Here is a 17,213-nt window from a genome sequence, read left to right as displayed (position 1 = left end):
CCTTGTAATAATGAGAACCTAGCAGGCATCCTAAAAGACTTCATCTCCACACAGCAGAACATGTGAATGTGGTTAGCATGTGATTTATGCAAAATACACTGGTCCTCTCTGAGCAGTTAAGGAGGTGGGAGTTTTGTGAGTGGAGAGACAAGTAGGGGATGGTAGCTAGGATGGCAGCAATGTGTGGTTGTTGTATGTGTGTGTGTGTGTGTGTGTGTGTGTGTGTGTTTTCCATTCAAAAAAAAAATGTTCACACGGCAGTAAGTCAGCTTTCTTGGTGTCCATGGCAACTGTAAAAGACAGAAGGCACTCTTCACCCGTTTCTTCTCTTCAACTCTCATTCTGTACGCCTCCCTCCTGCACACCGTCCATTAATGCTCTGGAATTCTTTTCTACTCCCATTCTCCCCTCTTTAGATTTTTATTAAAATATTTCTGTTCCTGGTTTTTACACTGTGACAACTCTTAACTCACTCTGGTTAATGTGAGATGAGGATTATGATCCAAATGAGGTGAAGGAAAAACACAATCAAAATCAAATCAAATAATAAATCATTAATTCATGGTGTGGCCAGAATTGAAAGAGATTATTCTCAAAGTGATTGGAGCAAGTCAATCAGTCATTCACTTAGTCTATCGGTGCATCTAATCCAATTTGGAGAACAAGGCTGTGACTTCCTCCACTGAAAGGGAAAGATTAATGAAAGAATGGCCCATTTTGGGACGAGAAACATCTTAGTCCTGGTTTGGATGGGCAATAAGTGGTGAGTCATCATCCTTTAATCAATGTCTGCAAGCTTTGCAGACATTTGCCATGTCACCAGAGTAAAAGCTTCCAAGAGTCAGAGCATAGCCTCCATGTTTGACGGTACAGTTAACCCACATCAACAGACACAGACTTCAAGCTCAGAACATGGATTGCTGGGAACACTCACTCACTCTCTCTCTCTCACACACACACACACATACTGCAATGTCTGTATTGAAAATAAAATAAGTTGTCCTATCCATGTACAACAGTTATACAAACAAAATGATTTTAAGGCTGTTGTCCAGTTCCACTTTTTATGTAATACTACATCTATAAGGTCACTGCAAATGCACCTGAAAATCATGACCCAGCAATGCATTTCTTTCTGACAGAAGTTTCTGTTTTCCCATGGGTCACCTCCACTCACCACTACCTCATTTAAAAAAATCCTGGAATCACCCCTGTTGAGAGACAGCAGCATATAGATGATATGGAAAACAATGTGACTAGATTACATCACCAAGAGATCTAATGTACAGGAAGAAGAGGAGAGGTCCCAGCACTGAGCCCTGTGGGATGCCAGTAATGAAGCTGCATTGGGTCTTTCTTTCCACATTACTTGTCATAAGAAACAAATGATGGCAGACTGAAGTTATTACCATACTGATTCACAGTTCTTCCAGGACAGATAGGAAAATCTGTTTGTTCAGTGTGTCCAAAGCAGCGGTGAGATCAGTACCACAACTGAGAACGAGGCCAGCTGTTCTAGGAGACTGAAGTACCTCCGTGGTTGGCTGTTTCTGTGAGAGAGCTGTTCTGAACCATGATTGGTTTGGACTCTTGAGACTGTGTACTCGATTTTCAAAGTGTACACACATAAATCTAGTGCAGAAGACAGAGCCTGCAGTTTGTTATGTAATATCACTCAAAATCTTCACTTGTAAAGACTTTGATAACTCTAATAACTGAAGATCCTAATGCCTGATGATTAAAATATTTCATCTGGTTAAAATATTCAGTTAAGAACAACCAACATCTAAAAAGTGCATCTTAAAAATGTGGCTTAAAACTGGATAGACAATTTTGACAATTTCTGGCAGACAACCACAACACTGTCACTTGCATGAAGGGGATATGATGCCATTTATAGGCAACCAAATAAAAAAGACCATTGCCTTGATTAAAATTACAGATTTCTCTAGTTTTGAAAATAGCTTGAAACATTTGGGATGATGTAAGAACACAACTCCTTAAAATATATGACATAGGTCCATTTGTTTTTAGACATTTAAATGCGGAAAAGTAACATATTATACCTTTAACACAATGGGTTTAGTGACCTCTCATTTTGCATTAGTGTTTGTTTGAATGCAAATGGAGCAGTTCCCTTGGTTTATCCCTACATAAATTCTAATTGATTTTTTTTGGCTGAGGACCTTCTGCACTGTGGGGTGTTTATTGTTTTATGGATCTGTCTTTCGTCCCATGTTTCCTGTGGCCATAGAAACTGTGGGAGTTTTTGCCTCTGGCTTTGCAATGCAGAGCAGATTATCTCAATAAAACTGTGCCTTGCCTCTGTTGCTGCAGAATCCGATTCATTCGTCTCAGGGCTTTGGTGCGTTGGTGGTAATGATCTCCTGAACATGTGTCTCACAGTGAATGAATCCCTGAGATGGAGATATCAAAAATGTTTTCTTTGGTTTCACTATGTTTAAAATAAAGAGGATCATCGTCAAAAAAAAGGTAAAAATCTCCCTGGTCCATTGTAATTACCAGCTTAATAGTGAATGTGTGTAGAATTAATTTTTGAATATAAAGTCAGTGCTTTCTAAATATAATGAACACTGGATTACAATAGTAAAAGGCAGTGGATGGAGTTTTCTGAAGTGCAGACATAGGAGGGAGAATAGGAAACACTGCTTTGACAAATGAATCCATCAACCACAGATAGGAGAGAACAGCATATATGTGACTAGATGAGTGCTGAAGCAATTCAGTGCTAGTTATTTTCCACAATATCTCACATCTGCTGCCCAAGCCTCAGCATTCTTTGAATCAAACAAAATGTGGTTCGTCGAAGCGCTGTGCAGAGAGGAGGATGGGATGGAATTCTCTCTCATCTCAATTGCTCTTTTTCTGCCTCTATTTTTCTCTAAAGCTAAAAGAGAGGCCTTGAGGCTTTGAGCAATGGGTCTCAAGAAAACAAAGGCACAAAGGCAAAGCCAATTTGAGATATTTTGGCGTGCGTGTGTGAGTGAGAGAGAGAGACAGTGTGTGAGAGAGAGTGGGAGATCACACTGTGTATATGAAGAACAGAATAATGTAGGGTGTTAGTGTGTGGGGGGAGGGGAAAAGAAGGAAAAACTGTAAGTAAGAGAAGAAAAACACACCCAGGCAATATAGAGAAACATGTAAAGCCAACAGAGGTTGCTCAGATTGGGATTGGTGTGCCATGCATTTATCATCCACAGATGACAACACTGCTACAAGAACTTGAAATCTAAAAATGTTAAAAATGTTTTTGATATATTTGCAGTTTATTTAGTAGTCTCCTGCTAAACAACATATGCTTTTTGGTTTAAATCTAAACAAATATTACAGAAACCAAAAAGTCCAAAATATTAACTTTGATGCTCATGTCAGTTAATTTGAAAGTAATTAGTGACGATGGTTATGGTGTGTAGAGTAAGAGGGTTTCTTTTCCATTTGAGTATTATACAACTGTTTCTCCCTCTGATAATAACACAACTGTGAGCCCAGCACAGTTGCTCTCTCGTTATAACTGATTAAAATATGATGAAATCTGACTCGGAAAGAGGGATCATTGTGGACCTATTAAAAATCTCAGGGCTGTGTTAACAGGACATTTTATATCCTCCCCTCTCCTCAGCCACTGAATTGGGTCAGAATCATTGTTTTGCATACCATCATAGCTGTGTATTTACACCTGTGTCTGTGATTTGGTCTGACTTCCGAGCCCCTCTTTGCCACAATGACCTCATACAGTATTTTGCAGAGCACATGCAACAGAGTCACCATACGTTTTCTTATGTATGTGCAACTTATGTAGCTGCTGAGGTGCTGAAAGGTCAAAATACATGTACGTTGATGCAACACTTAGCAGATTTATGAGACAAGACAGACACACTGCACTTTGTTAGACTGTTGCTCAGGTTTGTAGCAGGTTTTCAGCTCATGGGCGGGCAGTATCAGACAAACATAGCTCATGAGAGCTGAACATAGACAACATGCAGTCACAAAAGCTGATAATATGCAAGGTAATTAGAGACGCTCAAACACTAAGGCAGCTTATATGAGGTGATGAAGTCCCTCTGGAGAGAGATGCCTGTATATAGTTACATGTAACATAATGAGCCAGTGAGGGACAGCTGTGCAGGGAGCAGGTCACAAGGGTAATCAGTTGATGCGAAGCAGGTGTGCAGGAGAAGGAAAAACTTTTCAAAGAGGCCTAGTGGCCAGGTGGGGGACGGCCATAATGACACACAACTCAATGGGAGTGTACACGGGTGTCACCACAAAAGTTTGATATTTTGAACCTCAGCTTAACGGCTAGTAATATGCTTCCTAAGATACAATGCTTTGAATTGTTAATACCATTTACGAAAAAACACGCTGCCTGTGAAGTGACAAGTAAGGGGGAAAAAAAAAAAAAAAAAAACTCACAATTTCCCATCAGACACTGATACTACATAAGGAGATAACCAGGGAGCCTCCTAGACGAGCTCTCAGATGTCTCAGAATTGTCATGGCTGTCCAGAGGGAGGAAGAAAAGAACAGACAATCCAGCTGTGATGGGAACTGAGGACAGAAATCACAAGGAGCTGTAGTAAACTGAGTGTCTATCAGTGTGCAGTAATTTGGAATTTCACCAACTTTACTTATCCACCTTATTCCCAGTGTCATGATGCTTTGAATCGTGGGCATGACTTCCAATTATGATTGTCACTTACCTTCTAAGGTTAGCAATACATCATAGTTGTCTTCTTTTCTTTTCTTTTCTATTGGGGAGAGTAGATGATGTAGGAATCTGCCTATTACACCTTAAACAGGATAATGTGATCATACTTCTGCTTTCAGCCAGTGAGGGGAGGCAGGATGGGGGCACATGTTCATTAGTGAGCTTTACATGCAGGCAGATTCCTTTAGACAGAGCCAGGCTAACTGCGCTAAACTAAGCTGGTGGTGGCTTCATATTTACCATATAGACATGACTAGGAATATGTGGACAGAGCTTATCAACATCGTCAGTGTTGTCATTCCCAGTCTCGTGTAGTCACTGGATTTTTGCCACATGCTTTATAATCATTCCCCTTTTCTGTCTGACTGAGGCCAGTATATTTAATGCATTATGGCCTTTTTCAGAATTGTTGCTGCTTTTCCATGCAGATCAGACAACTTGTTGTGCAAAAGCTAATACATTAATTCAGTCACACTTCAGCATAAGATGGTACAAATGCCCTGAGCTGTTTTTCTTTGTTAGTGAACAATCCATACCACTGATTTCTCTTCCTTTAACTGCTTCATATCTAATGATAATCATAACCATAGAGCTTTGTAGAGAGAGAGACAAAAGGGAAAAGTTCCAGGGTATAAATTGTTTTTCATGCAGGACAAGAGTCAGTATTTACAAATCAGAAATTCACACTTTTATTTGAATAATTCTGTCTTGACCCCAGGATAAGCATGACCAAGTTGGGTCATTGCTTTTTACCCAGTGTAAAACATACTTGGCTCTAGTCCCCTGTGACCCTGAGGGAGACAAAGACTGTACCTGAAAAATGTATGGCAAGAATTAAACAGTTAATTAAACTATCTTGCTCACATCAAATGTAATCAGACTTGGCCTGGAGATTTCTTTTGGTTGTATAATAATCTGTATTGCTAGTTGCTTTACAAAGATACACTATAACCCCCCCTTAATACTGTATCCTTTACAAAAAGACCCCCCCCCCCCAATCTTCTGTTAAGTGATATGACCACTTCTGCATTCAGCCTCAAGGTATCAACTTACTGTCCTTTCCCTTTGTTGCTGAGCTAAGAGGAAAAGTCTTTGTTTCTCACGGGGTTTTGTGGCTTGCTAGGCCTGCAGGGAGAGAAAGACAGGAATATAACGCTGAGCTCAGCTTCTTCTACCTAGTAACCTGCTGTTAGTTGGTAATTATGCAACTTACTTGTAAGGACCAAAACATAAAGACACACGTTTCATACAGTGCAATGGTACAGAATAGTTTGCTGTGCCACATTATGAACATTAGAAGTAATTAACTCCTGTAAGATGTGAGCATGTGAGATAACTGTACTTATCTTAGTATTTATGCAGAAAAAAAGTCGATTTACAAAGACTTTAATGAGCAAATCTAGTATACAGTACATTTAAAGATGTGAGATGTAATATTCTGCTACAAGTAGAGATGCAGGTAGTTGATTGAATTCATCAAGTGATTTGAGTACCTCCCAGTCTTCAATTTTTGGTCATCTGATAATTAGTCCCTAATGAAAATTAAAGAAGAAAAAAGAGGACAAATAGCCTTCGGCTGTCATGTTTTCAGAATAGTAATTGTGATGCAGCAATAATAGATTCAGAGGAAAGATTCCACTCGGAGCAACCACTGGGTTGTATCAGTCCAGTCCCTTTTAGGAGTCTGCATCAACAACATACAATTTTGCTGTTGACCCTGAGAAGGTGTTAAATGATTAGATTACTAATAATTATTGCAAATGTGTAAATACTAATGAAACATTGTATTTTCATAATGTATGACAGGACAGATTTCTTGTGAGGATACTTTTATACTCATATTCACTACTGTCTGTCCCAGAGGACTAACAGATGTACAGTAATGATGAAGCCAGTGCACTGTGACACCTGCTGCTTTAGTAGCAGTACAGCCACTAGTGCACTAATGGTACATGGAAAATGCAGAGTTGTCAAACAGCCGAAGAATTGTTAAAGCAGCACCTACCACATAACTGCATCACTTTCCACCATTTCCACAGCTCTGTGCCATTATGTGTACGACAATCAGACCTGCATGTTCCCAAGTGTGCAACAAATTGTTCATTAAAAATACTAATAAAGAAAATCCAATCATCTGATCTGAAGATAAGTAGGGGTGGAGGCTATAGGAAAGACGAACAAAACGTCTGCTAATTAAAAAAAAAAAAAAAAAGCAATTAATTTCAGCCATGAAAGAATCAACTTTGAAAAGTTCAATGTTAACAGAACATAGAACCTCTCTACGTGCCTGAATGCAAAATAATGTGTGAATGATGCTGAAAATAATATCAGAGACACATGCAATTCTCTGTAACCACAGAGAATTGGATTAGATAGAATTAGATATTAGATATTACTCTCATTCCTTCTTGCTTTTTAAATTTCATTAACTGCTAGTGATGCACACGATCTCTGCTCTAGATTAGTGTCATGGGGTCATTTTTGACTTACAGTAGGTCAATCATGTAGAATTGCACCCACTGTGATAATTCAGCAATATGTAGGTTTACATAATTTAACTCAATACAATTCTTTATATAACTGCATGCTTCTGTCTGTGTGTGTGAGAAAGAGGACTGTAGTCTGTGTCTGTAACTGGGAGAAAACAGATGTTGGCTGCATTCACTCTGTGTCCTCCAACATTTCCTCTACATGGACATCAACCTCAAAGGCATTGTAAATGTCTGACTCTATCAAGGCAGAAGACATGAACGAAGACAAGCAAAGAAAAATGTCATCCCAGGAACAGCACAACTTCCTTTGGCTCTTGCCTGAACCTGTTTTTCTAACATAGTTCACATCTAACACAGCCATTTTGGTGCATTAGTAACACAGCAGCATGTATAGTATGTGGAATGAGACATGCTTTGAGGCTCCATATAATGCTCTCCAGCTCCCAAAGCAAGTATCATGCCATTGTCTCTGGTCAGTCTTATCTGAACGCATTGTTATCAGAAAATATTTTTTCCTGCATGATGAGATGAGATCAGCTCATGAACTGTGAGGAAAGATTTTGGTTTTCTCCCCCACAGCACTGATTTGTCTTACTTTCTGTGCACAAGATCTGAAAATTAGGACAAACTTTCCAAGACTCCCAAAACAGCAGCTACAGATTCTTCCATATTATTCTATTATAGTTAAACATCACTACAGCAGTTGCCAGACAATGCCAACGCAGGTGGCTGACACAGTGTTGGGGCAAAAATCTACTTTTGATAATTAAACACACACAGACGCAGAGCTAATTTACATAATAGTGCCACAGCAAGTTACAAACGTCTTGATTCTTGTTGTCGAAAGTCTTGTTATAATCTTAGGCTATCAGTATACACACCTCCCAGGAACAGTTATGTTGTACTCATGAGTGTATCACAGTTTCAGCATTTCTCAGTCTCAGTACTGTGTAAACATGGGGTACAAGGTAACAAAAATGCTTCCTAATATAATGCAGAGTAACATAATATTCCTTTGGTAGATCCCAAGAGGCAAACAAATTAACAATCAAACAACACCACAAATTATGGTCTCAAATTTTAGTCTAGCCCCATAAATAACAGGCCAAGAGGCTCAATAATATCTGCAGTTACAGCTAATGTAACCTAAAAGTCTCCAAAGTAAAGTACGCCTCCAGAGGCATTACTGTTGTGGAAATCATTATTTCTGCAGAAATCTGCACACACTGTTTATTAAACTATGTGTGTGGATTAGTACTATGTACAAAATATGACAGTTAATTAACAGCAAGACTGCTAAATGAGTACAAAGCCATTTCTGAGCACCGATCAATCTGCCAAGTCCTGAACGTGCAAGAAATAGGAGATGTATTCAACAACCTTGACACACACTGCATCCTGTCTGAAAACATAACACGTGCAGTCTGTGAAATCAAAGGTTTCACCAAACAACAACCTGGAGGGAAGCTTTGCACAGGGATCACCACATAAGTTGCACATATGAAAGACAACTAAAATTAGAAAGTTAGAAAGTCAAGTTGTTGTGCAGCCACCTTGTGGACTTACTGGAAAGTTAATGCCCCCCACCCCCACCCCCCCTAACAACAGCAGAAAGTAATATTACTTAGGGACTTAGGGAGACTCATCTGCCTGTCCGTCATCTCTACCTGTGTGATTGGCAGACTGCAAGCTGCTCAGGGAATGAGAAGTGTTGTGCTGCTAGACTGTGTGTTGCCTCAGGAGGGAGCCTCCCAGAGAGAGGTTAACACCTGCTAAACCTGCTGAGGCTTGTGGGAGGATGCTCCTATAAGAAGGATTTAGCTGAAAAAGAGAAAGATCAACAAAGGAACGCACACGTGCACACTCAGTTTCCAGCTCCAGTTTACGTATCTGGGCAAAGATAAATTGGTACTGGTATGAAATCAGGACTCAGTTTGAACAATTACTGACCTCTCTGTGTATGTGTTTTGTGCCATAAGATGTCAGTGTCATTCAGGGTCTTTGACTTAGTACCTTAAGCTCAGGCCAAAGCAGAAATCCTCAGAGGAGAGAAAAAAGCCTCGGAGCCAGACAATTTGCTCTTTTAACAGATTTCTTGGCCCAAGTCTACAATATACCTCTGTAATCACTAGCTCTGTGGCAGTTGTATACCAACACAGCGCAAAAATCAGTATGTTGAGTTTTCATATGACACCTGTTGATTGTAGAATATAAATTGCATAATTATATCACAGGGAAAATGATTTTGCCCTCATATTACCACTGTATGTGACACACTTTAACAAGTCGTTTATATTGCTGGTGTTTCTACACAGCCCCAGAGCTGTGAAATGGGATTCCTTTATTTGTAGACAATAAATTGAATTTACATTTGAAAGGGATGAGGCCATTTTGCAATGCTTAGTCGCTTTCTGTTTCATTTACCCATAAGGCACCAGGGAATGTCACTGCTTTGCATATCATTATTACAATTGGAATCACTTGGAAAATGCTAAATTGCTAGAAGTCACGTAGTCTGTAGAAGACTCCCTGATGTTCCATATTTGGTCATGGTACATTATAGCAATTAGAAAGAAAATAATTGGCATAAATGTGAGGAAATACTTGCAGATTCTCTTTGTCACAGTTTGATGAAACAATCAGGGAATCATTAAGGGCTTCTTTAGCAATATTTCCATCCTGAAGAAAAAAATAACTGTTGGCACCTGTAATTTCTTCTTGTTAATATCTAAGAAAACATACAAAAATATTAAATGCTCAAATTAAAACCCTCAGATGTTATATTCAATAGGAGGATGCTCAGACCTTGTTATTAGTGAGCATGGATACTTGTTAACCACACATAATAGTGCTGACATGTTTTGTGTGTAGCAGCTTTCGATTGATTGTCTTTGAGTGATATCCTTATCCTGAGGGCGGTTACTGGTGTGAACGATGTAGTATCTACCTTCTCTGTTAGTCTGACACAATCCCAGAGCGCAGGCAGGTTGGCTGCATCTTAGCGAGAAAGCTCTATAAGTAGACTCAGGGGAAAAGGGCAGAGCTAAGGTTCACATTTGTGTGTGTGTGTGTGTGTGTGTGTGTGTGTGTTTGTGTGTGCAAGCACTCATCTGTTTGTGTTAATGTGTGTACTTACGCTGTATAATGCATGTTTTCTGGACTCATATTATATTGAACATACAGAATGCACCCAGGGATGGTATGCTATTTCATTTTTGTGACTGTGTTACCATGTCAGTAATTATTTATCAGATTGAATCTGTGAAGCAGGATGAGTGTATTGCACATGTGTCCCTGGGGTTCAGTATGATGAGGGATACACAACAAGCTTTACAGACTCAATGTTCCAGACATGACAGTGGTGCAATTAGAGAATATACAACTATATGAAAGATGTGATTGAGTTATACATATTTAATTTGTTCATTATCAAGATTAAAAAAAAAAAAAAACAATCAGCTTTTGAGTGATGCTTCTTTAATGGTAAATTCTGACATGGCTGTTATATAATTGAATCACACATGTTCCCTCACAGCCTCCATGTGATTATCCGAGGCTTTCAGTTGTCAGATCCTCTGTCTGTTCCATCTTCCCATCATAAATCTGCCCGAGCTTCCACCAGATCAAGGTAGATTGAAGACCAGCAAACCACTTTCTGTGTCTTTCAGAGGGCAGGACAACCAACTAAGCTGAACCATTGCACCAAACCATCAACAGCCAATCTCGGAGAGCCGATGATGATGCCCCCCCGCACGGCCTGTTGCCGTGGTAACACTGCGGCAAGTACCTCTATAGCTCTTATGTCTCTGGTTATGGCTGTCAGTTTCCATTCTTAGGTGGAGGGATTGATCACTATTCTGCTCACCAAGTGTCGAATCAGAGTGGCACTGGTGCAGAACAGCTGTGAATGTCCTGTGCTGAGGCCGATTACCTGTTTCTTACTTGACAAACCACATGTGAGGGCATACCTGATGAATCTACTGATTCTTTCAGGGTGGAAAATTTGTGAAATGGGCCACGTGGACCTGCAGGAAATAACTAACCAGTCTCTTTGTGACTGTTGTCACTGCAAAGTTATAATTTCTTGCTCTATTTTCTGTCTGAATATTGCAATACAGTTTTTGTTTTAAATTTACAAGCAGAGAATAAGAGCATCCCCAGCGAGCATGCTTCAGTAAGTTGATCTTTTGGAAAAGCTGACATGTTTTGTAGCCAAAACTGTATAACTGGGGATCTACTGATTAAAAATGATTATTTTCTGGCTCCTTTACCTACTGGTACAGTTGAAATTGCTTAGCAACACAGAAGTAAGCCAATTAAGGAATGATATGTTTGGGGTATGGCTGTGAAGCACAATGTTATCATATGATAACAGTGTTAGTCACAAGGGCGGTAGAACCTGTTAAGATGCAAATAAGCATGACAAACAGCATAACTCTTTTCTAACCAGGAGAGAAAAACAGCCACAATACATCATTTTTGACAGGCAGCATCATATCACCATCACTGAGCTATATTAATAACATTATGTAATCATATTTTCTCAGTTCATTATAATATCATTTGACTCAATCCTCCAACTTTGATGACTGCAGAATTGAGGAAGTATTCCACGCACTTTGGAAGCTTTTCTGTGGTAGTGATGATATTCAGAGACCACTTGCTGCTTGTGTTGTTTACACTTGAAAAGGCATCTTTTCAACAGCAACACAATATTTCTCATAAGATAGAACAATCTGTTGTTTGGGTTGAGGTGCATGCTTCCAGTGTGCTCAGAAGATGCTCCGTGTCTGAATAATTAATTCCACCAATTCTACTGAAACCTTCTGGATCTCACACCATGGTCTGTGATTCAATTAAGTTCTCCTCGTGCTTCACACACTCTGATTATTATCAAAAAATAATTCCACAACACAGAAAATAGAGATTATAAGCTACCATATATTTATTACATTCAAGATAGATTACCTTGCTTCTGGTGTTCAGCTATAGTAGCATCCAAACATCACTATATTGACACATGATGTATTGTTCCCCTTTATTGAATATTGGACATAGATGGAGCAAAATGGATGTGTACGAGGGCCTGATTTACCCAGTTCACCCAGTTGCTTGAGTCTGCTTATTCTGAATATGACATAAACAAACACACATTGTCTGTATACAGTAAGGCATCAAGGCATCCTTTTTCCCATGCAAGCCTATAATGCCAAGTGATAACCAAGTCATAAAATAAAAATAGCCTGAAGCCTTTTGGTTAAAAGGAATAACACTAGAGCCAATTCAGGAGAAATAAACAGGATTTGAAGAAGCAAGAGTTATACAGCCTGCAGTAAAGAATTCCTTGGGGAGAGAGGGAGTGAGAGAGTCACAGAGAGAGAAAGGGAGAGAGAGCGAGAGAGAGTTTAAACGATGTGATATAACATTAGTAGGAACCATTACATGCTCTGCTGCTGCTCTGGGAGCCATTAGCTTGTATAAACAGGTCATTCCTCCACTGAGCTCTACTCATTGATTCGCAAATAATCTGTCTTTGCTCCTACTGCTCGCACTAGCTGAGCACAGTCTGGCCAGCTCTACCGTGCATGTCAGCGCTGCCAAAAATATTGTGGCTGTTGCATGATTTAGCACTTCCAACTGAATTATTAGCAGCACTGTTATTGTGTGCTTTTATTAATGCAGGTCATATCTGTGGTGGAGAATTAGTTTGGACAATAGGTGTCCCCAGGTGATGATGATGTAAGCTGTAAAGAGCTTCCTTACTGCTGCAACTGTAACACCATCACAGCACACTATATTTGAGGCCATGTGCTGCTTCAGGGCAGAAAAGCACACTGGAAGATCAGTTGATGTTGTGGGTCAACATATTACAAGAGGCAGTGTTTGTAGGTACATTTGCTCGTTCAAAACCTGTGTATGTCCTGGTTGATGCGATCTCCCACTCAGCACACATATGAGCTTTTTCCCCATTTGCTGGTGAAACCACAGATGGGAATTCAGTTTTTTTTAAAAGTACAAGAGACCGGGAGCCCACAAGAGGGAACAAGTGGGTTAGTGAGACAGCGAAACTAAACAGAAACTTCACTTTGTTCCTATTTTGTTGTGGTGGCTTATGAATTTAAGATAGCAGCAGGAAACTCTCAGCAACACTAACTTTCTGTCTTAAAGTCTGTTTTAAACATATAAACATATATATATATATATATATATGTGTGTGTGTGTGTGTGTGTGTGTGTGTGTGTGTGTGTATCAGCATATATATCAGCATAGAAAAGAGTAGATAGAGTTGGTTAGAGAGACAATTAAAAACTACACTGGAAATGTGTCCATTATAGATGGACAATACACAGCACCCTTATAAACCCACACTGACAGTTGGTCTGAATGGGTCAGTGCCTGCCATCTAACCTGGCCTCACAATCGTCCTCCTCTGAAGGCTAGTTGGACACTGCTTTGGTGAGCATGTGTTTTACAGGATAGAAATGTATAGACATGGGACTCACCTGGTTAAGCAGAATCCTTAATGCAGCAGCCTGGGTTTGACTTTTTTGTTAATATATATAAATATAAATATACACACATATCCTGTGGTGGCAAAGGCTGAGGAAGACATGTCAAAGTGGTGCATCTCGAGGTAGCACACATAGAGTGAGTACTGGATATACGCAGCATGTCGGTCCGGCCTGTGCTAACATCTTTAAGAGATAAGGCTTTGTTAAAACCTTGAGGTCTTAAAGCTTTTCTTGACTCTTGGCAACACTGTATGGAGTGAGACCTGCCAGAGTATTACCAGTAAAATAAATTTGCTTACAGTCAACCATATAACTTCACAAAATCCTTTTATATCCATCGCATGCACCCACAAAAATAATTAACCACAGAGGAGGTCAATGTTTTGTGTCTGATAGTCTGCAGAATATCTCAGAAGTTGTGTACAGACTTCCATGAAATTCAGTAGACAGACAGTCCTCAGGCAACGGAATAATTGATTCCATTTTGGTGGCGATCTGGATCTGGGATTTATATCCTGAGACAATTACCCTATTTAGCCATGACTATCAAAACTGTTGTCTTCATTTATCAAACTAACAGAGATATAGACATTAATCCAAATCCTAAGGGTATATTCCCAGGGTGAGCAAACTATTAAACCCAATATTTCAAAAATAGGAATTCTATCTACTGGTGCAGCCTCAAGTTAGAGAATTGTTCAGTGTTGGCGGAGCTTTTTGTTCTTGTGGTTCCTCCTAATTACCTGATTTTATATTTGTAATACTTTGGCTGACAACAATAAGAAAAGAGATGAGAACAGATGGGTGTGTGATGCTAGTTTTATCTGTGTCTCCCTCTGATTCACTGTGACCCAGACCAATCTGGAATCAACAGGACCAGTGAGAGAGGAAGGTTCAAGCTCTCTGTAGATGTAGCCACAGAAATATACTAGATACACACCCACGTATGGACACACCAACAAACAACAGCATAATCTCTATTTGGAAGCTGCTGTGAGGGAAAAATGTAAACAAATAAGGTTTGTGTAATTAGACACTACAGTGGATTATAGATTCATATCTAAAGAAAACAGCATGGGCTTAATTACTGATGTAACACATACTGGCATTATTTTTTAAGAAACATTACACTGCACCATGATCTCTGGCTCATTATATTCAGGGGCTGAAACTGCCATTTTTAATTACCGTAACATAAATTGTGGTCTCTGTTCAATATATCCAAGACATTTTTAATGTTGTTTACAGTTAGATAAATGATTGCAAGTTAAACTTGAATATGTAGTTGAAACTTTAGAGTTTGTCATCAGGTTTTTTTTTTATATATCGTCTAATGATTAACTGTTAAGCAATATGGACAGCTAGATTAAACCTGACATTAACCCCCAAAGAGTACACTGATCATCCAACGTCACGAGAGAAAATCATGTTTTTTGCTTGAGGTTTGTGTCTGTGACACTACTGATGAAATCAATCTCAACCTTAATTGAGAAATGTGTGAGCTATTTCTTTAAAGATCATATGGTAATTTAAGAGTGCTAACTATTGGGATGGCTGTGTTGTCATGGTAACAATGAGACCCTAAAGCAGAATTTTAACACTGCAAAGCATTCAGTTTACCACTGATATGTGGTCTGGCAGTGGAATACAACACACCTTTACAAATATTCTTATTATGCACAATTTTGATTTATGTGTTTTAAACAGAAATACACGGAAATGATAATTATATTCATTTTCACTCAGTTTTGTAATTAGCTAGATGAAATAAGTTGATGATCTACAGGGTTTCATAGTCTATATCTTAAGGTCAAAGTTTACATTTTCAATTTTACTTTCAAGTGCAGCCATTTCCATTCATGTTATTGCTGGTTGCTTGCCACCACTTTGCAGTATACACTGTATATACACAAGCCAACAGTGTGTGCATACATGCATGGTCAGGTATAAGAGGCAGAATTTGGACACCACCAGTGCAAGATTCCCATTAGTGCAGAAGAAATCTGACAATCCAACACACTACACCCTCAAGCTAATAAAGATTCTGGCACACAGAGTGAAAAACTATCCACCTACGTTTTCAAAATGTCCCATGGGGCATTAGGGCTATTCTAAAATAGAGCTCATCCCAGACATTTATCTTGTTGAAATTATAGCTCACAAAGACAAAGTGAGACAAGTATTAGAGTAAATTCAGAGAAGTGGCAGCAGAGAAACATAATTTGGGATTAAAACGCCTGAACTATTGAGCATGTTTGACAACAATCTTATATTATTCAATGTTCAGTTTTTCATTTGTGCTGTCACCAGCTGCAGCTTTAATTTTCAATGACAATCAGGCTCTACAGAAGCCTCATAGTGAGTCTCTATAGCCTTGCTGTGGAATGTCAGTCAATTTCAGATTACTACTCTGCGAATCCCTGCAAAATGCGTTTCCCCAGCAACGGGAAGATAACATTACAGGAAAATCATCTTGTGCTATCAGTGTAAAAGGGTTTTCCTACTCTTTGCCAGTTCTAGAAAGGGGTAACAGTAAGAGAGAGAAAAAAAGAGCAGGACAATGCAGAATAGCCATTTCAGTTTTGAAATTAAACATGCATAACACTAGAGCTAGATAATGAGCCATACCCATAGGGAGGCTATCTCTGCAGCCTGAGGCTGCAAACTTCACACAGCAAGGCCCCAGCTCTGCCATACGGAATATAATTGTTTATTCAACTAAATATTCTGAGTATACTCTAATGCTAACTGACATTTCACAGATTCCTCCTGTTCCATGTCTGGACATGTTATAAACTTAGGACAGTGATTGTTGCAGTGGTCTATAAATTTGTAGAAAACAGCCTTTGCAGGGCTAGCCACCATATTGATTTTCCCTCTGAGGTTTATTAGTTTATGAAATCCTATATTTCCTCTGTCTCTCTGCCCAGGCAGCGGAACTGCCTGTGAGGCCAATAAGGGAGCTATACTGTACCTGTATTTTCTTCCTCGTTTAAAAAACTGAAGGGCTGCTAAAATAGTTTTTATTTCCCTCTTTCTTTTTATGTTTTGTCAATGAATAGACTGACCATGTCCTATGTGCTCAGAGGCAAATCAAACCAAAGTGAACGGAATTTGCTAACTCAATCACCTGCCATCTCACTTTTACCCAGCATTTTCCTCTCATGCATCACTGCCTTCATAAAGTTAAACAAAATGTTGGCTGTCAAAATGAAAGAAAACAATAATAATTCACTTTATATAACCAAACCCCACTCTGTTGAGCTTCCCCCTGTCATTCAGAATAATTGAAAGGGAGACAGATGATTGTTGAAACTGCTCAACAAAAATTAGAGCTTGTCACATCATGAGACAGATGTCAAATCAGTGTGGGGCATGCCTGCAGTATCTGCCATGCAACAATTTAAGGACCAGACTTTGTTTAGACATTCAAAAAAAAAAAAGAAGATGTAATTAGTTGAAACAATATTGCTGATATAT

The sequence above is a fragment of the Lates calcarifer genome, linkage group LG2 (genome assembly GCF_001640805.2).
Source record: "Lates calcarifer isolate ASB-BC8 linkage group LG2, TLL_Latcal_v3, whole genome shotgun sequence".
In the NCBI taxonomy this organism is placed as follows: domain Eukaryota; kingdom Metazoa; phylum Chordata; class Actinopteri; family Centropomidae; genus Lates; species Lates calcarifer.
Note: the sequence above shows the minus strand (reverse complement) of the source record.